The 25,758-nt window shown below is 41.6% G+C and overlaps 1 pseudogene across 1 annotated transcript; it reads right to left on the bottom strand.

Annotated features, from left to right (window-relative positions):
* Positions 1–688: 688 nt before the first annotated feature.
* On the bottom strand, positions 689–25,758 carry LOC127488356 (uncharacterized; annotated as a pseudogene). Its single transcript, XR_016227512.1, has 5 exons — positions 25,353–25,758; positions 8,489–8,614; positions 7,213–7,339; positions 6,891–6,983; positions 689–4,543 (listed from the first exon to the last, which is right to left on the bottom strand). The product of XR_016227512.1 is annotated as an uncharacterized LOC127488356 (transcript).

Genomic DNA, 25,758 nt, shown 5'->3' with positions numbered 1-25,758 from the left:
TTCTTTATTATTTATTTGTTAGGCAGAGTTACAAAGAGAGACAAAGGGAGTGGGGAGAAGGAAAGGGGATACACACACACACACACATAGTGGACTGAGAAGGCCATGCCAAGATGGCCCTGGTGAGAGCTTTAGTTATTCAGGAAATGGTGGTGGAACCCACCTAGCAAAGGATCTGGCCTAGCAACAGGCAGTAATTGGTTATGGCATAAACCGACCCTTGCTTGGATTGGCTGCCTTGGCTATATAAGCTGCTGCACTAACTGAAATAAACGATTCTGTGAGCTGCTCACCTCTAACCCACTTTCACCCAACTCCCAGTGTCTGTGTCATGATTCCATGCCTCTAGCCCCCACCACACCTCTCCTCTCAGAATGAATCCACAGCAACATAGATACATAGATATAGAAAGATAATCTTCTATCCACAAGTTTACAACCCAAGTGGTCACAAAGGTCAGATGTGAGCCAACCCAATGCTAGGATAAAGAAACTTCTTCCATGTCTCCCATGTAGTAGCAAGAACCCAAGGATTTGGGACATCTTTTGCAGCTATCCCAGGCACATTAGCAGGAAGCTGGAGGGGAAGTAGAATAGCCAGGATTTTAACTAATGCCAATATGGGATACTGGTGCTACAGATGTCTGCTTGCCACAACACAGACCCCTAAATCTTTTTGAGGACTCACACACTTCAGCTCATTTGTGAAAGCAAGAACTCTGTAAGGGCTATTAGAAAAATTTGCAAATTCATCTGGAAATATTACACAGCACATCTTTGCAAAGTTGTGGAACAAAACAGAGTAATCTCACTTCTCAAAATTATGGCAGAATTACTATAGACCTAGAAAACAGACATTAAGCATAAGTCTACTAGGGATGGACATTTGGTACATCATGTAACATGTTGTTTGGATTTACCACATCCCATATTGCAGTGGCTATGGTTGGATTCTAGTTTAGCAATCAAACTCACCATCCTGATACTATGGGATTCATCAAATGATAGCTCAAGTGACTAGATGCCAGCTACATATGTGGGAGGACTAGACTGAGTTCCTGGCTTCAGGCTTTGATCTGTTTCAGCCCTGGGTGCTGTATGAATTGTAAATCAGTGGATGGGAGATCACACACTTTCTCAATCTGTCTCTGCTCCTCAACCAAGTGAAAAAGAACTAATTGGACAATAAATTATTTTAGCCTCAAGAAATATATTCAAAAACAGATGAAGAGGGTAAAAAGCTTAATAGTATCTCTTAAGGAATATTCAATAGAAATTCATAGGAAAGGGTAATTTTTTAAAGTTTTTTTTTATTTGAAAGTCAGAGTTACACAGAGAGAGGAGAGGCAGAGAGAAAGCTCTTCCATCCACTGGATCACTCTCCAGTTGGCCACAACAGCCAGAGCTGTGCTGATCCAAAGCCATGAGCCAGGAGCTTCCTCCAGGTCTTCCCACATGGGTGCAGGGGCCCAAGGACTTGGGCCAACTTCTGCTTTCCAAGGCCATAGCAGAGAGCTGGATCAGAAGTGGAGCAGACAAGACTTGAACCGCGCCCATATGTGATGCTGTACTTCAGGCAGCAGCTTCACTGCAACAGGACCGGCCCAAAAAGAGTAATGTTTAAACAGGAATTCTCTGCAAAGATTTTCATCCTCATAGATATACATAATAGAAAATAGAGAAAGGAAACAATGAATGTGGAGTTCTGATTTAAAGGAATAAGAATCTAGTTGAAAGATTGATGAAACAGCACATTTTTGTTCAAATACCATTTTAGAAATAATTAACCCCTGCACCTAAAATCTGAACCAAATCACTTCAGTGAAAACATGGATTTAACATCTGCATGTGAACTGTTGTTTCTAACACATATAAGAAGCTATAAGTTCTTTGTATAATGTTTGTCACAAAGATCTAACAATTTCTCCTAACCTGAAAAAAATTAACTAATATTCATCTGAAAAAGGAAAGGAAACTCATAAATAAAACAAGATTACTTATGACATCAAACCACTATGAAGGACCTAAAAGACAAAATAAAAAAACCAAATCGACAAGATTGGAAAGATAACCTATACCATGTGGTCTTAGAAATGAAAGCTGCATTCACATTGCCAGACATCAGGGACTTCCTGGATGAGATTCTGTCCATTGGACTGCAGGAGGAGAAGCCTACAAGCTGGTGAGGAAATACAATGAAGCAGCCACAAGGCTGGGCCAACCCTGAAAACTGCTATGTTTACTGAGGTGATGGCAGTTTCTAGGTGGTGATGGCTTCCAGCACTATCATGATGGAGGTCTTGCTAGAGGTAACCAAGGAGGCTTTCAGAACCAAGGTGGAGACAGTGGTGCAGGAGATGACTACCAAGGAGTTCTCCACCTCAGTGCAGGTAATGAATACAACAAGACATGCAGGGTTAACAACAGCCAGTGTAACAAGAAATCCAAAAATTGAGGCTGTTACAACTTGGATCCCTAGAAACTGTCAATATCATGGCAGCTGCAGCTACCACACAGACATAGTCCTATTCAGACACCATCAGGGGCAGCAGTAACAGCAGGAACAACAGCATCCTTGGCTGTAGTGCCAATACCAACTACCCTGTCACCAGCCACAGCCTTCCAAAACCATTACAGCCAGGTAAACTACAATCAATATGAATTTCATGATGTGCAATGAGGGTTGAATTATGGCTTTTTGAGTAATTACATGCATAAAATTTCTCCTCATGTGAATTCTCCTATGTTTGAAGAGGTGTGATTTACATGAAAAACGTTTTCTACATTTGTTATAATCATAAGGTTCTCCCTTTTGTGACTGGGAGGAAAATTCCATGAATTATCTGATGTCTTAGGAGTTAAAACTGATAACAAAATGCTTTCCACAATCATTACATTCATGAGGTTTCTCCCTTGTGTGAATTATCTGATGAAGAATTCTGACTTACAGCCAAAGGATTTTGCATAGTCATTACATATAGGATACTCCCCTATCTGAGTTTGGACTTCTGGACAAAGGCTTTTACAACGGTGATTACATTTATAAGGTTTCTCCCCTGTGTGAATTCTCTGACATGTTCTGAGGTCTGACTTCTGGCCAAGGCTTTTCCAGTCATTACATTCATAAGGTTTCTGAACGTGTAAATTCTCTGACATATGATGTATTGTGATTTACTGGCAAAGGATTTTCCACAGTCATTGCATTCATAAATTTCTTGCTTGTGTGAATTCTTCGATATTTGAAGAGTTGTGACTTACTAGCAAAGGCTTTTCCAGTCATTACATTCATAATGATACTCTCCTGTGTGAATTCCATGATGCCTTATAAGTCTTGCTTTCTGGCCAAAGGCTTTTCCACAGTAACTACATTCATAAGGTTTCTCCCCTGTGTGAACTCTCTGATGTCTGAAGAGTTGTGTCTTAGTAGCAAAGGCTTTTCCACAGTCACTACATTCATGAGGTTTCTCACCAGTGTGAATTCTCTGATGTCTTAAGAGTGGTGACTTACTAGCAAAGGCTTTTCCACAGTCATTACATTCATAAGGTTTCTCCCCTGTGTGAGTTCTCTGATGATCATTGAGTAGTGATTTACGGCCAAAGGCTTTTCCACAGTGATTACATTCTTAAGGTTTCTCCCCTGTGTGAATTCTCTGATGCATTATCAGGCTTGACTAATAGCCAAAGGCTTTTCCACAGTCATTACGTTCATAAGGTTTCTCCCTTGTGTGAATTCTCTGATGTTTGATGAGCTCTACTTTTGGCCAAAGTTTTTCCACAGTCACTACCTTCATAATGATACTCCTTTTTGTGAATTCTCTGATGCGTTATGAGGTTTGATTTCTGGCCAAAGGCTTTTCCACAGTCATTACATTCATAAGGTTTCTCCCCTGTGTGAATTCTCTGATGCATATTGAGGTTTGATTTCTGGCCAAAGGCTTTTCCACAGTCACTACATTCATAAGGTTTCTGCCCTGTGTGAATTCTCTGATGCATATTGAGGTTTGATTTCTGGCCAAAGGCTTTTCCACAGTCACTGCATTCATAAGGTTTCTCCCCTGTGTGAGTTCTCTGATGTGTGATGAGTTGTGACTTAACAGCAAAGGCTTTTCCACAGTCATTGCATTCATAAGGTTTCTCACCCGTGTGAATTCTCCGGTGTGTTATGAGGCTTGACTTATGGCGAAAGGCTTTTCCACAGTCACTACATTCATGAGATTTCTCCCCTTTGTGGATTCTATGATGTGTTATGAGGTTTGTCTTCTGGTCAAAGGCTTTTCCACAGTCATTACATTTATGAGGTTTCACCTCTGTGTGAATTTTCTGATGTATGGTGAGGTCTGATTTCTGGAAAGAAGCTTCTCCATGCTCACTATTTCTCTTTTTGATAATCAGTTTTGGACTACAGCTTGAACTTAAATTAAGTGTTTTTCTTAATTCAGCTCTCTTGGGAATTGATATCTTCTTATTTTTCATTACATTCTGATTCAGATTTTTGTCCTGACTTTCCTGGTTGATCCTAGTCAGGTCATCCCCTTTTATGGAAACTGAAAAGAAAAAAATAACCATGTCACTGAATCACATATAACTTTCTTCTAGCATATTCATGTAAAGGGAATGAAGTTACTTGTTATCCAAGTGGAATAAGATTTTAACAAAATCTGTACAATATACTAATTTATGACCATTATATTGTTTTTTTCTCCCTAATACATGGATATATTAATTTGTACCAATACACATCCCAAAGTTCATCATAACCTTGTTTACTGATTTTTTTTTTTTTCAAGTATGGCAGAATGGGTTTTGTGGCAACATGTGTTAAGTCACTGCTTGGGATGCCTGCATCCAAAACCAGTGCAAGTTTCAGCCCCGGCTACTCTGCTTCCAATACATCTGCTTATGTGAACTGGAAGGCAGCAAAAGATGGTTCATGTACTTGATCCCCTGTAATACATCAGAGAGAACTAGAGGAATGCCAGGCTTTTGGCTTCAGACTTGTCACACTTAATTGTTGTAGGCATCTGACGATTGAGCTAATAGAAAATCTCTCCTCTCACTGACTTTTTGGTGAACACAAAGATGATACAAGTATATGTGATTTTAAAGAGTGGACAAATATTTAGTAAAAATATTTATCCACTGTCTAGCAACCAAGTTTTCCCTGTCCTTTTTTTTCCAGATTATTTTTATAAAAACTGTGTTTTGTGTTTCTCTGATTTGCAAGTATAAATATGGGAAATTTTTACTAGATCATTTACTTGAAGGTGGAAAAGAGTGAAATACATCTGTACTCTAAGCAGGAGCACATTTAAGGGACAAGATTTGAATCTATGGCCATCTCATGTTCATTCTTTACAGGAAAATGGTTTTTGTGGGATTTTTCAAATGAAAAACTTTCATCTGCACTCTGTAACAGCAGCCTCCTATTCCTAAGGAAACCCGACATCTTCAGCTTCTCAGAACTACAACAGGTGCAGAAAAGTCCCAATGTACCATCTTGGGTATATACTTCTTACCAGTTTATGGAATTGTCTCTGCAACCCAGGTGTGTTTACTTTTTTAAAAAAGTGTTTTCTAGTTCATTCTGAAATTACCATTCCTAGTTATCTCCGCTCAATTCTTTCTATAAACACTCCTCTGTGGTAATTTGTGTTTCTAAGGCTTTTGAACAGTTTTCTCATATTTTCATAGAAGACTTTACTTCCTATGCCTTTCATATCTGTTTGTTTTTCAATGGTACTGAAAAATTAGAAAATTCATACATTAAGCTCTACTCTTTAACAAATATGAAACCATGAGGTTACTTGACCTTGGGACTCAGAGACACAGAGAGAAAGGTCTTCCTTTGCCATTGGTTCACCCTCCAATGGCCACCGCGGCCGGCGCACCGCACTGATCCGATGGCAGGAGCCAGGTGCTTCTCCTGGTCTCCCATGGGGTGCAGGGCCCAAGCACTTGGGCCATCCTCCACTGCACTCCCTGGCCACAGCAGAGAGCTGGCCTGGAAGAGGGGCAACTGGGACAGAATCCGGCGCCCCAACTGGGACTAGAACCTGGTGTGCCGGCGCCGCAAGGCAGAGGATTAGCCTAGTGAGCCGCGGCACCAGCTCCCATGACATTCTTAATGAGTCTAGAATCACTTATTTGTATGCTTAGCTCCATGATTTTCATGCTTAGTTCCATGATTTCTGATGTCAGCATAGAGGCTTACTCATGACCACCTTGTAACATTTACTTACTTAAGAATCAGAGAGTCAGAGAATGAGACAAAGAGAGAATGAAACAGGGGGTTGTCAGCCACAGGCTCACTTTTAAAATGACAACCTACCATTTTCTACCAACAACCTACCATTTTCTTATTTATCTGATAGTCACAGAGAAAAAAAATAAAAATAAAAGAAGGGACAAAGAAGGAGACAGCATTTAGTGGTTCAGTCCTGAGATGCTAGAATAGTAAGTTTTCTGCCTGGGCAAAACCATGATTGGAAACTCAATCTGAGAGATAAGTAACAAATGTCTATAAGTTACCCAGTTAATGAGCACCAAAGGAATTAATAACTTGATGAAGAAAAAGGTATGTAAGTGTATAGGAGGACAAATTAGCATTTGTGGAATGTATCTAAACTAGAAAAATACCTTAGTAACATCAGAAGAGGAAGGGTTTTTGTTTTGTTTTGTTTTGTTTGAAATCAAAGAACATCTTCACCCAAGAACAAAAGAGTTGTAGAGATACTGGTAGCCCTAGATACTCTGTGTCTGAGTGTCTGGTGCACAAAACCAGCTGTCATCAGGAGCAAGACTTGGTAATAATTCATGGAAAGAACACCAGTCAAGACCTGTTGCACTCTTTCTGCCTTGCATTCTTTCTTGCCCCTTTATGTGCAAACTAACCTGGTAGGCTCTGATTTAGACATTCTTCCATTATCCATGGCTCTGCACCTTGCTCCAACTTGACGATCAAGTCAGGTTTGCTAATGCATTGTCCTATTAATGGAAACAATATAAGACTTTGTGAAATCTATCTTGGGTTAAGGTTAGTCTAGGAGCTATGCAGCAGATATTCCAATATGAATCCTTTCCTCAATGGCAGGTATTCAGGTTATTCATGGACTTAAATTCTGAATCTGCCCATTATTCAATTTTATGAAGTGTTCACTTATTTGTCAAATAGCAAGAAAATATTACCATTCGGCTTGTGATGGATGTCACTCACCCAAGGAGAACAGACTGCTGTAAGTCTCTAGCATCACATCCTTGTACAGGATTTTCTGAGCTTTGTTCATATTCTGCCATTCTTCCCAGGTGAAGTACACAGCGAGGTCTTCAAATGTTGTCATCACCTGTGATAGAACACTTTTGGTCAACATATCAATTCTGTCACATAACAACACTGACAGTTCTGTATTTTACATATGGGTATGAGGGAGGAAAGAAGGATATGGTTTCTTTTTAAAAAAAAAAAGTCAAGAGTTATACAGAGAGAAAAGAGGCAGAGAAAAAGGAAGAGGTCTTCCATCCACTGGTTCACTCCCCAGATGACTGCAATGGCACCAATCAGAACCCGGAAGCCAGGAGATTCTTCCAAGTATCCCAAGAGGGTGCAGGGGCCCAAGCACTTGGGCCATCTTCTACTGCTTTCCCATGCCATAGCAGAGATCTGGATCAGAAGTGGAGCCACTGGGTCTCAAACCAGCACCCATTTGGGATGCCAGCACTACAGGTGGTAGGTAGCTTTACCTGCTATGCCACAGCAATGGCCCCAAGGATCTGGTTTCATTTTAGACTTACTGAGCACTGGGCAACCACACAGAAGCATTCAAAAGGGAGTCAAATCTATGTTCTAAAGGCTATAAAAAATACCCCAACTAGAGGGAAACAGGAGTTTCAGGTCACAAATGGCCAGAGTCTACCAAGGGGGATTGCACAGCAGGCTAAAAGAGGGACAATATTGACTCATAAATGAACAATGTTAAGGAGAAGAATCTAGAAGTGTTCGGGGGAAAGACTAGAAACCTTCTGTGATGCTATGATGGGAAAGAACAATGCTGACATCCCATGTGTGCCATTTTGTGTATTAGTGGCTCCACTTCTGAGCCAGCTCCCTGCTACTGCTCCTGGGAAAGCAGCAAAAGATGGCACAAGTGTGTGCACCTCTACCACCCCCCTGGCAGACCCAGATGCAGCTCTTAGATTCAGTCTGGCCCACCCCTGGCCATAGTAGCCATTTTGGCGAGTGAATCAATGCTTGGATGATCTCAAAACTATTTATTCCAAATACATAAATAAATCTTTTTTAAAAGCTACTTATCTGAATGGCAGAGTTCCAGAGAGAGAGAGAAATAGAGATCATTCATCTGCTTGTTCAACCCTCAAATAGCTGCCATGTGGAGCTGGGCTAATCTGAAGCCAGCAGCCAGGGGTTTCTTCTGGATCTCCTACATGGGTGTATAAGCTAAAAGACTTGGGACCTATTTTCCCAGACACATTACCATGGAGCTGGATTGGAAATGATGCAGCTGGAACATGAACCACTGCCCATATGGGATGCTGCCACCACAGGTGGAGGCTTTAACTGCTACACCACAGCACTGGCCCCAATAAATCTTTTTAAGAATCTAGATAAAGCAGAAAAATGAAAAAGGTATAAACTACACTTGTATATATGTATATATTTCTAAAAAGTGCATAATTTGATCCATTTGGAAATTAAAATTTATTTTAAATGGTATAATTAAAAAAGATACTGATTCTTATTCTCAACAGCATGAGATATACATCAACTTTCTCTGGTTTTGTATGTATTATTCACAGTTTCCTGATGTAATCAGTAGTGTAAACAATAGTCTTACCCTGGATTCCTACTAAATTTAAACAGGGTACTCAATACAAATTTTTGATCAGTTCCAAAATATGTATCAGGAGAAAAATAGTTTACTTGGTATATTTCACTTTAACTACAGTATTGCCTAATTTTCAATAGTCAAGTGTAGTCAAAAAATCCGACAGCTGGAAGAGACAGTCTGAAAGGGTGAGTAATAAAATATAGTTCTTAAGTCAGAACTTGTCTAGAGAAAATAGGAATTCATAGATTCCCAAAATAAATTAGCTAAGATGGGCTGATAAATGGAAACTCAATGTCTTCATCTATTAAATTTTATTATATTAAAGACCTACCCAAAATGGAGGTAAATCTATGACTGGATACCATTAAATAATTAGATAATATTGGGGAAACCCTACAAAACATTGGCAGGGGAAACACTTCTACTCAGCAAAGTGAAGAGGCAACCAACAGAATGAGAGAAATTATTTGCAAACTATGAAACTGATAAAAGATTAACTACCAGAATATATAAAGAGATAGAGAAACTCAACAACAAAAAAACAACCCATTTAAGAAATGAGCAAAGGACTTAAACAGGCATCTTTACTTTTTTAAAAAAAAAAGATTTTTATTATATCATTTATTATATTATTTTATTTGAAAGAGTTATGGAGAGGCAGAGGCAGAGAGAGAGACAGAGAGAGCTCTAGCCAAAACAGCCAGAGCTTCACAGATCCAGATCCAGAAGGCAGGAGATTATTCCAGGTCTCCTACATGGCTGCAGGGACCCACAGACTTGGGCCATCTTCTACTATTTTTTCAGGTCATAGCAGAGAGCTGAATTGGAAGTGTAGCATCAGGACTCGAATTGGTGTCCATATGGGATGCCAGCACTGCAAGCAGCAGCCTTACCCATTATGCCACTGTGCCAGCACCCAAACTGGCATTTTTCAAAAGAGGAAATCCAAATGGCCACTAGACACATGAAAAAATGCTCAGAATCACGAGCTGTCAGAGAAATGAAAATTAAAACCACAGGAAGGTTTCATATCCCCATTACAATGATTCTCATACAGAAATCAACAAACAAATGCTGGCAAAAATGTGGGAAAAGAATTATCTGTACTCACATGTTTATTGCAGCTGAATTAATAATAATTAAGATATGGAATTAACACAAATGCCTTTCAACTGAAGACAGGATAAAGAAGTTATAGGATAATGACACCATAGAGTACCACGCAGGGTTAAAAAAAAAAAAAAAAACTGAGTCACTTGAAGCAAAATGGATGAAGCTGGAAAACATACTGTGAAATAAGCCAGTCCCAAAAGGACAAATGTAGTATGTTCTTCCTGACCTGTAACAACAAATGGAGCAAAAAATTGTAATCTATAGGAGAGAAATTGTAATCTATAGAAGAGAAACTGACATGCTGAGAAGTAATGACTTTGAACAGCCCTTTTCTCAACTGCTGAGGAACAGTTCATTTTTTCCCATACTATTTGTTGAGCTCTTATCTTGTCTATAAAGTTAATTAAAAACAAGATGTGGCCGGCGCCGTGGCTCACTAGGCTAATCCTCTGCCTTGCGGTGCCTGCACACCGGGTTCTAGTCCTGGTCGGGGCGCCAGAGTCTGTCCCGGTTGCCCCTCTTCCAGGCCAGCTCTCTGCTGTGGCCAGGGAGTGCAGTGGAGGATGGCCCAAGTGCTTGGGCCCTGCACCCCATGGGAGACCAGGAGAAGTACCTGGCTCCTGCCATCGGATCAGCGCGGTGCGCCGGCCGCGGTAGCCATTGGAGGGTGAACCAACGGCAGAGGAAGACCTTTCTCTCTGTCTCTCTCTCTCTCACTGTCCACTTTGCCTGTCAAAAAAATAAATAAATAAATAAATAAAACAAGATGTTAGTAAAAAATCAGATTGGGAAGAGGAGTGGGAGAGTGGAATGGTGGGTACAGTGGGAAGAATCAACATGTTCCTAAAGTTCTAATTACGAAATATATCAAAATTGTATTCCTTAAATAAAAGTTTTCTGGGGAAAAATTATTACATTATACTTAATTAATAAAAGGTTTTAATTCCAACTTTCACCATTTGGCAAACTAATTTACCTGTTAAATCTGGAAAAAAATAAATGGCACCTCATGGTAGATTACTAAAATCTTAATGTTATATGGCATCCATTATATCTACAATCCCTTATATCCAATATTAACATATCTGATGCCTCTCAACAGATAAATGACTTTTCTTGGCTATTACAAGCAAGAAAAATGTGTTTTGCTCAAAGCTTTTTGAAAAGCCCCTCAGGCTCAGTTTGTTTTCACCTTGAAAAGACATTTCTTCTAGGGTATACATGGGCACCTCATTGAGACTGGCATCAGACACAATTTTTACAAAGAATTTAACTGCACCCAACATTTTTTAGGATAATAAGCACACATCCTTACTGAAGGAGACTATCTGACACACTTGTGAAGAACATACAAGGCTAATACCTTACAGTGCTTCTTGGGTTATGGTGCAATGCATGCCTCATTTCAAAAATTAATTGTCACTAATACTACAGATCAGCCCATCTTTTATGGGACCCTCTCCAATGAAAGGTATACTAAAATCAGTCTAAATAAATTCTATAGGTGCTATCCTTAGTGTTCTCTGTGTCTTCTTCATTCTAGGAGCTCACATGCCTTCTTAATTACCTGGGACATATGTAAAGTCAAGTCCATTAGTTCTCAAGGGCCACCCATAAAAGGGACTTTGTACCAGATGGGTTCTATATCCTTGAACTACAAGGATACTATCATAGCATTTATGCTCCAAACTGATTCAGTTCCCTGCTAATGTGTTTAGAAAGGCAGCATACGATGGCCCAAATGCTTGGGCCACTGAACCCATGTGAGAGACCTCTAAGAAGCTCTGGTCTCCTGATATTAGGGAATTCTCTCAAACTCCTCAATAAGAACAGCATTACCTCCATTCCAAAACCAGAAAAAAAATACACAACACAGAAAGAGAAATACAGAACAATACCACTGATGAAAATAGATGCAAAAATCCTCTTCAAAGTACTTGCTAATTGAATCCAACAACACATCAGAAAGATCACTCACACAGACCAAGAAGGATTTATCACTGGTATGAGGGAATTGTTCAATATATGCAAAACAATAAATGTGATACATCACATTAACAAACTGAATGAAAACCATATAATGATTTCAATAGAGGCATAAAAAGCATTTGATAAAACACAAAATACTTTCATTATAAAAACTATAAACATATTGGGTATAGAAAGAACATTCCTTAACAAAATCAAGGTGATATATAGCAAATCTTCAACAACATATTGAATAAGAAAAGTTGGAAGCATTTCCCCTAAGAACTAGACGCTGATAAAGTTGCTCACTCTCACCAGACATTCAATATAGTTCTGAAAGTTTTAACCAGAGCAATAATAAAAGAAAAGGAAATAAAAGAAATACAAATTATAAAGGAGAAACTAACAGTATCCCTATTTGCAGATGACATGATCTTATATATAGGGAAACCAAGACTCCACAAAGACTATTGAAATACATGCATGAATTATAAAAGAATAAACAAAATTGAAACCAATAAAAGAACAGAAAAAAAATCAATGAAATGAGAAGTTGGTTTTTTAAAACAATAAACAAAACTGATACATCACTGGTGCAACTAACCAAAAAAAAAGAACCAAATCAATAAAATCAGAGATGAAAAAGGAAATGTTAACAACAGTTATAAAAAGAATCATCAGAAATTATTACAAAGAGTTGTATGCCAACAAACTAGGAAACCAAGAAGAAATGGGTAGAGTCCTAGGAAAATAGCAATCTACCAAAATTAGTGATGAAGATACAGAAAATCTAAACAGATCAATAATCAAGATGGAAACTGAATCAGCAAATTCAAAAGAATTAGAATCATACCATGCAGTTTCTCAGACCATAAAGGAATGAAGTTGGAAATTAGCAACTCAGGAATCCCTAGAGCATACACAAACACAAGGAGATTGAACAACATGCTCCTGAATGAACAATGGGTCACAGAAGAAATTAAAATAGAGGGCCGGCGCCGCAGCTCACTAGGTTAATCCTCCACCTTGTGGCGCCGGCACACCAGGTTCTAGTCCCAGTTGGGGCGCCGGATTCTGTCCCAGTTGCCCCTCTTCCAGGCCAGCTCTCTGCTGTGGCCAGGGAGTGCAGTGGAGGATGGCCTAAGTACTTGGGCCCTGCACCCCATGGGAGACCAGGATAAGTGCCTGGCTCCTACCATCGGATCAGTGCAGTGTGCTGTCCGCAACGCGCTGGCCGCGGCGGCCATTGAAGGGTGAACCAATGGCAAAAGGAAGACCTTTCTCTCTGTCTCTCTCTCACTGTCCACTCTGCCTGTCAAAAAATAAAATTAAAAAAAAAAGAGAAATTAAAAGAGAAATCAAAAATTTTCTGGAAGTAAATGAGGATAACAGCACAACATACCAAACCTTATGGGACGCAGCAAAAGCAGTGTTAAGAGGAAAGTTAATATCAACAGGTGCCTACATCAAGAAATTGGAAAGGCACCAAATAGATGAGCTTTCAATGCATCTCATGGATCTAGAAAATCTGCAGCAAACCAGGCCCAAATCTAGTAGGAGAAGAGAAATAATTAAAATCAGAGAAGAAATCAACAGGATTGAATCCAAAAAAAAATTACAAAAAATCAGCAAACGAGGAGCTGGTTTTTTGAAAAAATAAACAAAATTCACACCGCATTGGCCCAACTAACTGAAAAAATACAAAAGACCCAAATCAATAAAATCAGAGATGAAAAAGGAAACATAACAACAGACACCACAGAAATAAAAAGAATCATCAAAAATTACTACAAGGACCTGTATGCCAGCAAACAGGGAAACCTATCAGAAATGGATAGATTCCTGGACACATGCAACCTAACTAAATTGAACCAGGAAGACACAGAAAACCTAAACAGACCCATAACTGAGACAGAAATTGAATCAGTAATAAAGGCCCTCCCAACAAAGAAAAGCCCAGGACCAGACGGATTCACTGCTGAATTTAAAGAAGAACTGACTCCATTTCTTCTCAAACTATTCAGAACAATCGAAAAAGAGGGAATCCTCCCAAATACTTTCTATGAAGCTCCAGCATCACCTTAATTCCAAAACCAGAAAAAGATGCAGCATTGAAGCAGAATCCAAAACCAATCCCTGGAGTAAGGGCAGTCTGTTCAATAAATGGTGCTGGGAAAATTGGATTTCCACATGCAGAAGCATGAAACACCTTACCTTACACAAAAAGCACCTTTCACCTTACACAAAAATTCACTCAACATGGATTAAAGACTTAAATCTATGACCCGACACCATCAAATTATTAGAGAGCATTGGAGAAACTCTGCAAGATATAGGTACTGGCAAAGACTTCTTGGAAAATACCCCAGAAGCACAGGCAGGCAAAGCCAAAATTAACATTTGGGATCGCATCAAATTGAGAAGTTTCTGTACTGCAAAAGAAACAGGAAAGTGAAGAGGCAACTGACAGAATGGGAAAAAATATTCGCAAACTATGCAACAGATAAAGGGTTGATAACCAGAATCTACAAAGAAATCAAGAAACTCCACAACATCAAAACAAACAACCCACTTAAGAGATGGGCCAAGGACCTCAATAGACATTTTTCAAAAGAGGAAATCCAAATGGCCTACAGGCACATGAAAAAATGTTCAAGATCACTAGCCATCAGGGAAATGCAAATCAAAACCACAATGAGGTTTCACCTCACCCCGGTTAGAATGGCTCACATACAGAAATCTACCAACAACAGATGCTGGCGAGGATGTGGGGAAAAAGGGACACTAACCCACTGTTGGTGGGAATGCAAACTGGTCAAGCCACTATGGAAGTCAGTCTGGAGATTCCTCAGAAACCTGAATATAACCCTACCATTCAACCCAGCCATACCACTCCTTGGAATTTACCCAAAGGAATTTAAATTGGCAAACAAAAAAGCTGTCTGCACATTAATGTTTATTGCAGCTCAATTCACAATAGCTAAGACCTGGAACCAACCCAAATGCCCATCAACAGTAGACTGGATAAAGAAATTATGGGACATGTACTCTATGGAATACTATACAGCAGTCAAAAACAACAAAATCCAGTCATTTGCAACAAGATTGAGGAATCTGGAACATATCATGCTGAGTGAATTAAGCCAGTCCCAAAGGGACAAATATCATATGTCTTCCCTGATCGGTGACAACTAACTGAGCACCAAAGGGGAAAGCTTTTGAAGTGAAATGGACACTATGAGAAACAGTGACTTGATCAGCTCTTGTCCTGACTGTTGATGTACAATGTAATACTTTATCCATTTTAGTATTTTCTCTTTGTTTTGTTCTAGTACTATTAGTGATTAACACAAAATTATTCTTAGGTGTTTAAATTTTAACTGAAAAATGATCCCTGTTAAATATAAGAGTGGGAATAAGAGAGGGAGGAGATGTACAATTTGGGACATGCTCAATCAGACTTGCCCCAAATGGTGGAGTTAGAATCATGCCAGGGGATCCCAATACAATCCCATCAAGGTGGCATGTACCAATGCCATCTCACTAGTCCAAGTGATCAATTTCAGTTCACAATTGATCACACTGATAGGTCTAAGAGTCAAAGGGATCACATAAACTAAAGTCTAGTGTCTGCTAATACTAGCTGATAGAACCAAAAAGGGAGAGAACGATCCATCATGGGAAGCGGGATACACAGTAGACTCATAGAATGGCAGATGTCCTAAATAGCACTCTGGCCTCAGAATCAGCCCTCAAGGCATTCGGAAATGGCTGAAGAGCCCATGAGAGTATTTTAGGCATGGAAATCCAAGACACCCTGGAAAAAAAAAAAAAAAAAGAAGACCTAAATGGAAGATATCTGCAAGTGAGATCCCAGTGGAAAGAATGGGGCCATCAAAGAAGGAGGTACCTTTCTCTGAAGGGAGGAGAGAACTTCCACTTTGACTATGACCCTGTCAGAATAAGATCGAAGTCAGCAAACCCAAAAGGCTTCCATAGCCTTGGCAACTCATGACTAGAGCCTAGGGAGATTTCTGACGCCATAAACAAGAGTGTCAAATTGTTAAGTCAACAACAGGGGTCACTGTGTACTTACTTCTCATGTGAGATCTGTCCTTAGAGTGTTGTCCAATGTGAAGTAATGCTATAACTAGTACTGAAACAGTATTTTACACTTTGTGTTTCTGTGTGGGTGCAAACTGATGAAATCTTAATATATACTGAATTGATCTTCTGTATATAAAGATAATTGAAAATGAATCTTGATGTGAATGGAATGGGAGAGGGAGCGGGAGAGGGGAGGGGTGTCAGTGGGAGGGAAATTATGGGGGGGAAAGCCATTGTAATCCATTAACTGTACTTTGAAAATTTATATTTACTAAATAAAAATAAAAAAAAGAATTGTATCCATGAAAAATATGGAATCTGTTCTCTTTATATTAATAAAAATAAAACTGTTTAAAAATTAAAAGTTTTTTTGTCTTTTACTGTGTCACTACTGCCTCATCCCAGCACTCAAAAAACAGAATCCCAAGGCACACATTAGTTGCAGGTTGGGGCACAGTGGAAGGGCCAGCGACAGCCCTATTTCTCAAACAGCAACCTCTGCATCCCAACTCAGATCCAGCCAAGGTCTAGCAACTACCCAGAATCAACTTCATAAAATAAACCTGTGATGGGGAACATTTGGAGAAAAATCAATGACCTCACTGTCTCCTTGCCAATGTAGCATCTTAGGAATTAGCATGCTGCTAAAGAAAGTGAGATTATGGCCAAGCTTTGTATAAAGAACACAAGAATAAAAAGTTGGGAGGCATTTTTGTAGTTTATGAGCACTCGCATTGAACTACAGATGATGGAAGGAGATGGATCCCAGAATGGGAGCTAAAGTAGCCAGCCCAGACAGCAGTGGTCAACCAGCCTTTAAGTTGAGATTTATTAATATTTGCAAACTGTAAATGAGGTCTACATACAGTAACAGTAATTTTTCCCTCTTAGGACACAAGAACAACATTTTTCCCCCAATTTTTATGCACTTATTTTTTCATTTCATTTGATAGGCAGGGAGAGAAGGAGAGGGAGAAGGAGAGAGATTTCCATTTGCTGGTACATCCCAAATGCGCACAACAGCCGGGAACGTACCAGCCTGAAGCCAGGATTCTGGAACTCCAACCAGGCCTGGGTGAGTTCAGCTGATCCTGAAGACACACAGTCCTCAGTGATACCTACTTTTATATAGATACATCTCAGTATAAAATAACACCCCTTCTTGAATGGTTGTGAGATCTCATCACAGATTAGAATAAGACATTGTTCCAAAGGCTGATGTGAATCAACAGGTTTCCTACCTACCTAAGAATCAGCCTGGTCACCAGGGAGACCAAGGAAAGAGGCCCAAGCAAAGCCACTTGGGACTTGTGCAGAGTCCATCTCTGGAGTGAGCAAGAAGACAGCACCAGTCATGGGCAGTTCTGGGCCTCCTTGACCCTGGAGTGGGTACACAAACTTGCCAACTCACATTTAGGCTGAGGGAACAGATCAGCAGCCTAGCCAAAGATTGTCTCACCCATTCAGGAATCTGGACACAGGAAGTGACCTAAAAAGAACCATCACAAAGAGATGCACAAAACAGGAGTTAGCCAGAGTGCTAAGGGGGTAATAAAGGCACAGATTCTAGCCCAAGATAGCAGACAATGCCAACCTTCTCTTTTGTTGTAAATTTCCCACCGTTTATTTTAAAGGCCTTGGGAAACATATCTGTTAACACTTTGTGTGTAAAACACACATGGATTACTCATAATTGGACTATAAATACCATTATTTCTCTGAGCAATGACCATCAGGAACTACCTCAAGGAGGGACAATCAAAGGGGATTACTTCAGTCCCATTCATAGAGAATTATGCATCCCCAAGGAACCTCTTTTTACAAGCAACTTCTCTTATTTTCCATTTAAGAACAATAGAATCTCTTTTATTTCATAATAGATAATATTACCGTCTTTGAATCAATAGCTTATTATTATTATTATTATTATTTTGCAAGGAGAAATAATTCATTCCAGAACAGATTCTTTTTTTTTTTTCTCTTTTTTGACAGGCAGAGTTAGTGAGAGAGAGAGACAGAGAGAAAGGTCTACCTTTCGTTGGTTCACCCCCCAAATGGGTGCTACGGCCCTCGTGCTGCACCGATCCGAAGCCAGGAACTAGGTGTTTCCTCCTGGTCTCCCATATGGGTGCAGGGCCCAAGCACTTGGGCCATCCACCACTGCCTTCCCGGGCCACAGCAGAGAGCTGCACTGGAAGAGGAACAACCGGTACTAGAACCCAGAGCGCCAGTGCCACAGGCGGAGGGTTAGCCTAGTGAGCCGTGGCACTGGCCCTTTTTTTTATATAGAGCCCAACACCTGCCTTGGGGATCACCTGTGATGCCAGATGGATGCACAAGCAAGCCTACTGAAGTCATCTACTAGGAGACACGACACTTAACCCAAATTGCTGTATTTCACTCTACACACACACAAACAAAATGAAACCTGAAATAAAGAGCTCCAGTCTGTCAGTCCCCTAGTTCAAGCGAAGGGCACATGTGCATTATTCCAGGTCTGCACCCCCTTTGACTGTGCTCACAGGTGGACTATCTGCACAGGAATGTGGAGTGTGAGTCAGGAGTAACTGCAGCAGTGAAAGTGGTCAGTGTTTCCATTAAAACTGATTTCAGTGACCTCAGATGCAATCACAAAACTTCTGCTCCTAGCAAAGGACACACGCACAGCCATATTCAGCCCTTTCCCTACAAAACTCTGTTGCATGCTGTTTATTTAGGATTGTCTTTTCACATTTAATTGCACCAGTTCTTTACTGCTTATAGAAATAGCAATGTAAGAATACTGAAAAGTGAGTCAACTATATCAAACTACTTTAGAAATTAACTCTAAATTTAAACAAATTTAAAAACCCTAAAAGATAGAAGTTTAATTTTGGCAACCTGCACAAATGACCTATGTCTTATCTGTGCTTTTGAATATTCCCGATCTCCCTTCTGGCCTTCCCCTCACCTCCTTTCTGCATCACTGCCCCTCGTGCCCCTGAAGCCTGTTCCCTTTGGAGCAGTCCTGTAGACTGCCATTCAATCATGTGAGAAATGTTACTTATTTCAAAATGGCTCAGAAAGACAGGGCTGAACGCCATCTAATGGCAATACGCAGGCCTTCTAATATCCCTTAAAAATGTTGCCAGCATATGTGGAGCCAGCACTGTGGAATCTTAGGTGAAGCCACTGCCTGTGACACTGGATTCCACATGGGCTGTGGTTCATGTCCTAGCTACCCTACTTCTAATCCAGCTCCCTAGTCATGTGCCTGGAAAAGCATGACAGAGTAGCCCAAGTACTTGTGTCCCTGCTCCTTCATGGGAAACTTGAATGAATCTCCAGCCCTGACTGTTGTGGCCACTGAAGAAGTGAACCAGTGGATGGAAGAAGATCTCTCTCTGAGTGTGTGTGTGTGTGTGTGTGTGGTGTGTATGGAGGAGGGTGTCTTTCCCTCTCTCCAATTCTGCCAATCAAATAAACTTCTTCTAAAAATAAAACTTTCAAGAAGAGGTCAACACTGTGGCACAACCAGTTAAAACCATGGCCTGCATCTCCAGCAGCCCATATAGGCACTTGCTCACTTCCTGATGCCTCAGCTTCCCATCCAGCTCCCTGAAATTGGCCTTGAAAAACAGCAGAGGATGGCTCAGGTCCTTGGGGCTCTCCATCCACATCCAAGAACTGTTTCCTGACTCCTGGCTCCTGGCCTCATTCTAGCCCAGCCCAGGCTATTGTGGTCATTTGGGGAGTGAACCAGCAGAAGGAAGATGTCTCTCTTAGAATAAAACTGATACAAAAAACTCCTCCTCTGACATCCTCCCTTTAGTTTAAAAAAAATAATTTAAAAAATTTCAAAAAATTAAAAAAAATAACTGAACATAAAGATTCTGACTCACGTTAACATATGATGGAGCCAAGAAAGCTACTCCTAACTTGGTCTAGTGCCTCCTCCATCTTTTTCTACAGAAAAACCATTTCTCTTGCTTTCCAAGCACTCAAAACCAAAAGAACCAATGCTACTCAGTATAACTCTGTTTAAGGCTGCACCAGCATTGAAGGAAAGAAAAGGAGCAGGGGCACAAATCCAGGGTGATTTCAAGGTGACAGTCTCCTCCTCACTTTGAACCTTGGCTTCTAGTGAGAGATGGTCACAAAGGCAATTTCATATATTTCGGTACGCACAAACACCTTCAACCACAGACACTTCCATAGCTCCCTGTGTGTACAGCAGAGGGAGAACACAGAGCACTCCCCAAGGGTGAAACACATTAAACACAATTTCCCCACCCTGCTGAGCACAATCTCAAGAACATCACCGTCACAACTCCAGTCCACTTTGAGAAACAGACTACATCAATGTTTCTCCACCAAGAGAAAGGCTCCATCTCCACGCAGGATGGCACCACCACACAGTGCAAACCAGGCAAATGGCAGAGCTGTGGCTTTGATGCCCTGAAGGGAATGAATAATGTGTATGAATTGTGACTTGACTAAAAAGCTTAACCTTGCTCTAGGAGTGATACAGGTTTGGTTAAAAAGATAAAACAGAGACCAGCTGACACTGTTTGGTGAGAACGGAATATTGGTCTCCAGCAGATACTTTGTAGCATATTATCTTTGAGAGGATTGCACTTTCTATTTATATTTAAAGAAATAAAAAGTTTGAATAAGTTCCACCCTAACACATGGCAGCTTTAGACACTGTTCACATTACAGCTAATCTTGATCACTTATGCCCCATTCAACAAATGACAACCAAACTGAAATAGAATAGTCCAACACAATGCTGACACCTGTTCAACAGGCATCTCCCAGATCTTGACACACAAGCCAACAGAAGGGGAATCATGGGACTGGTATTTTTCCATGAGGAGTTAAGCCACTACCACCTCAAATGCTGGCAACCCATGTGAGTGCCAGTTTGAGACTTATTTATTTATTTATTTATTTAAAAAATGGAGTTATACCGAGAGGAGGAGAGACAAAGAAGGGACAGATTTGTGGTGTAGCAGGTAAAGCCATCATCTAAAATGTTGGCATCCCATATAGGCACCAGTTCATGTCCTACTGCTCTACTTCTGATCCAGCTCTCCACAAATGGCCTTGGAATAGAAGCAGATGGCCCAAGTACTTGGGCCCCTGCCATCCACGTGGAATACATGGATGAAACTCCTGGATCCTGGTGTGGCCCTGACTAGGGCCTGGCCCAGCACTGGCAAGTGCAACCATCTGTGGAGTGAATCAGATGATGGAAGATCTTTCTCTCTCTTTCTCTCTGTAACTCTGACTTTCAAATAAATAAATACATCCTGAAAGAGAGAGAGAGAGAAATCTTCAACCTGTTAGTTTAGTCCTTAGCTGGCCACAATAGCCAGGGCTGAGTCAGGTGGAAGTCAGGAGCTAGGTGCCTCATCCAGGTCTCCAACACTGGTAGAAGGGATTCATACTCTTGGGCCATCCTCTGCTGCTTTTCCCAGACCATTAGTAGGAAGGTGGATCATAAGTGGAGCAACTGGGACATGAACCATCACCCACTTGGGATGCCAGAATTACAGGCAGTGGATTTAACCTATAGTGTAAAATGCTGGCTGCCTGAGTGCCAGTTTGAGCCACAGCTGCTCCACGTCTGATCTGCCTTCCTGTTAATGCACCTGGGGAAGCAGCAGAAGAGAGTCCAAGTACTAGGGCCATCCATGGATCATGCATCACATAAAAGACATGGATGGAGTCCTAGACTCCAGGCTACCAACGTGCCCAGCCCTGTTCACTGTGGCCATTTGAGGAGTGAACCAGCAGATGCAAGATCCCCAGCCTTCCGTCTTTCTCTGTAAATCTGCCTTTAAAGTAAAAATTTTAAAACTTACTAAAAAAGGGGGAGGAGAGGGTAAAAAGGAGCCACATCCAAATAGCAGAGCCAGCTACAGTTGTGCTGTCCCTCAGCAGCCTTCTGCTCCAAGTGGGAAGTCTCCAGCTTACAGACACTGACATAAAAGACAGACTCACAGCATATTTCAAAATAACAGAGGAGAGGTTTTCAAGGCAGGTTGGTTTTAGGATGCCTTCTAGTGAAAACTTATGCTGAGTATAAGCAGAAGCTTTCTGGCGCAGCCAAGTTATGCCAGTGCCTAATTCGAGGAGTCAGCCTGTGCTGACAGGGGAGAGAGCTGAATCGTCCCCATTGCTCTTCTCGGCATCATAAAGAGAAGGAGAAAAGTGTGCTCGTGTCTGTGGTTATAAAGAAGATGGAAGCACAAGAATTTCAGAAAGGGGAGAGCAAAGCTCAGATATAGTTTTCTTAAGAAAATAAAATGAAGTAAATCTCAGAATATAATGTGGGTTGGAAAACACCATCAGTTCATCAGCTCTCACCAGGATCCAGGAAAGCAGCCTTGTCTACCCTCAGACCAAATATTTTAAAACACATTTTCTGATTAAATGTGTGCAGAAGATCGCTACACTCAGCAATCTGAGTCTCCAAGTGCCAAAAAAAGTCCTTAAGTTTCCACTATGGGCAGGGGTAGCCCAACCAGGCACTGAGAACATGAGAAAAGCTCTTCCACAACAAAGAACGTGAAATATGAAGCAGTCACACAGGAAAACAGTTTCTAGTGCTAAATGTGAGCCCCAGGATAAGCACACAGCAAACCAGTTAGGTCCCAAGAGAAGTCAGCTTGTTAGCCCTGCAGTCACAAGGAAAACACAACTACTTAAAATGCTTTATGGTGACTGAAAACACTTTTGTCCTTCTCTGAAGAATAGCCTGATGTGGACAAGGGCTGAGAGTTAGGAAAATAGAACCACATGCAGTCTACTGGATGTGAATCAATGGAAAAACCTGAAAATGATCCTAACACTAGAGAAGTATAATGAGAAAAGCAATGAAATGAGGGATGGATGAGTGTCTTCTGCCCTTTTCCTCCATCAAATTCCTTAGAAACCTACATTTGCTAATGTAGTGTCATTCACTCCACTGCCAAAGTGTTGGAAGGCAGGACAAGTTGTCCACCTTGAAGGTGACCAATCAGTCTCTTTCAATGCCCACTGTCACACAATAGTCTTCCTAAGAAGGCAGGCCAAGTAGCATTTTAGATCAAGGCAGTGACTACTGCTGGGGAATCATCCCCTTTGCAGACCAGCAGAAACAGCAAAGAGAAAGAGGGGGAAGAAAGTCCAGAGAAAAATATGGAAACTCCACGTGGTACAGACTCCATCTTTCTGACTTACAGATTCTCAGCCAAGAGCCACCACAGGCCTTAAGAACCACTGGACAAAGCAACACTCCATGGTCACTCAGAAAAATCAGACAGCTTCTTGCTGTCTGTACATAGCTGACTTGGGTCTGTACACATTCTGGGTGAAATGCACCCAAGTTAAGCAAAGAAAAAGACTTATAAACCCCTTCAAATATAATATTTCATGGGAAATGAACTTTGCAAAGCCAAGTCACCCAATAGAGTAGGTGGAGGAATCTATATTTTAAAGAAGCACCACTCAGGGCAGGCCTCATATACATACAAAGAACAGTTTTGAGCTACGCAATTTCTTCACAAATGCATTGTCTCTTCTCTCTATATAATGTGCATTTAGAAAAGAATGTCTGTACATACGAGTTGGTACAAATTGTATACATGGATACCTCATGCACACTGCATGCACAAACATGCATCTCCCTATGCAACCTAAGACTGTTTCCAGAAACAGATTCTATGTGAGCTAACGGCACATGCCTATCTCATCACACAGGATTCCCATTTCTGTCTTCTAAGAAGGAATAAAGCCATTTCAACAACATGCCTGGCATCTCTGGCAGTATGTAGAAACACAATCGATGTCTGGAATGTGTTGTCTAGAAGTGTCTGTCTTTCACAGGATTGGTAATTGTAGTTATTCATTCACTCTTAAACATATTTGTAAGTTGCCCTGGATTTGCCATTAACATTTTGCAGGGGTGGGAATGTTTTTTCTGCCAAGGCCATTTGGAGATTTATAACATCATTCATGGACTATACAAAATTACTGAATTAAAAATTAGCATGCTGTAGATTGATTATCCAATCCAACATGCAGTTGCTTTGGCAGGTGCAGAACAAATGATTTCATGGACCCTAAATAGCCCACAGGCTGGATGTCCCCATCCCTGATTCAGAGTAAAATACTAACTGAGGTTCTGACTTCTTACTCTTCACTTACTGGCCCGGTCAGAGCTGATGTGCAATAAAGGCCCCTGGAACCAACTGCAGTTAGAAGAAACTGCTTTCCACTTCCTTGTAACTTTAGGTTGTGCATTTTCATAGCCACTGGTCCCACCCAAAATGTCTATTGATGGGCTAGTATTGTAGCACAATGTGTTAAGCTACCTCCCACAATGCCAACATCTCATATGAGCACCAGTTCAAGTCTCAGCTGCTCCACTTCCAATCGAGTTCCCTACTAGTATGCCTGGGAAAGGCAGCAGAAGACAGCCCAAAACTTGGGTCCCTGCCACCCACATGGGAGTCCAGATTAAACTAACTCCACGTTATTGACACACACAGAGCTGCATTAACTTCAGTTCACTTCTCATTTTGCAAAGGGATCAGTGGCAGATAACAGTTGACATCCTTGCTAACAGGAGAACAAAGAAAGCCTGAAGACAGAAGTCGAAAAGCAGCCAAATAAATCATCAACTATGATTCCATGACCTCAAACTCCAGACTGAAAAAAGTCTGTTAACTTAACAAAGAGGGGTCAATCCACAAAGCTACTGCACACCCTTCACGCTGCTCCCACCAGGAAAAAAACAAACACATAGGACCACAGCTGCCAGATGCATTCGCCAGGGACCCCACAGGGCCAACAAGAAGCAGGATGGGGTCCCTGGAGCAGATCCTAGCCTGATCCTCCTTCCCCAGCCCCCTGCTGCCTCAGGCCTCACACTTTAGGCTTCCAACCCCCGCCCCACCAGAAGCACCCCGGGGACACAGCCAGAGGCTCAGCCTGAAGGCATTCAGCGACCCACCCAAAGTGGGAACTGAGCTTTTTTAATGTAGAGAACTGGAATCTCTGCCTTCCTTCCCGGTCCTCTCGCCTGCCCTGCTAGTGCACTTCCCCCCACCAGCGCCTTCTCTTGTACCACTAAATAAAGCACATTCAGGAAAATTGGAGCAAAGTAGCCCGCAGGACTGGCTGGGCGCTGGGGGCTGGGAAGCGGCAGTGGGAGACAGGGCAGCAGGGTCCCAGCCCGAGCCTTGCCAGGAAAAGCTGCAAGGATCGCTAAGAAACAAGGGAGCCCCGTCTGGGAGCCGCCAGCCACCTCACACCAAACCCCTCCCCCGCGAACACATCCCTCCATACTTGCCGTGCACAGTCCCGGGAGCAGGTCTCCTTTCTTCAGGACACACGTGGAGTGGAGCGCAGTGTGCGGGGCAGTAAAGTCCCCGGCACGTGGCCCGCAGGCGGCAGAAGCTGCAGCACAGACGCAGCGCGTGGCAGGCTGGGGCTTCGTGCGCTCAAACTGCCGGGTCGGTTAGTGCCGGGAGAGACACAGTGAACGCGGAGAACCAGCACCGCGACCTCTTAGGGCTGACTCTGGTCACTGATTGAACTTCCTCTAGCCCAAACTAGGAGCATGCGCATTCGGAGCACGTAGTTCCTCAGCTCACCTGGCACTCTGGGAAATGGAGTCCAGGGCGGTCTTTCCCAGAGACCAGGTGGGCCTCCCCAAGGACTTCTGTCTGCAGCAGATGGAGACAGACAGGAGAACA

Source organism: Oryctolagus cuniculus, chromosome 21 (assembly GCF_051225735.1).
Source record: "Oryctolagus cuniculus isolate XC-2025 breed Fujian yellow rabbit chromosome 21, ASM5122573v1, whole genome shotgun sequence".
Lineage (NCBI taxonomy): Eukaryota > Metazoa > Chordata > Mammalia > Lagomorpha > Leporidae > Oryctolagus > Oryctolagus cuniculus.
The sequence above is the reverse complement of the archived record's forward strand: the minus strand, read 5'-3'. Positions and strand labels throughout refer to the sequence as shown.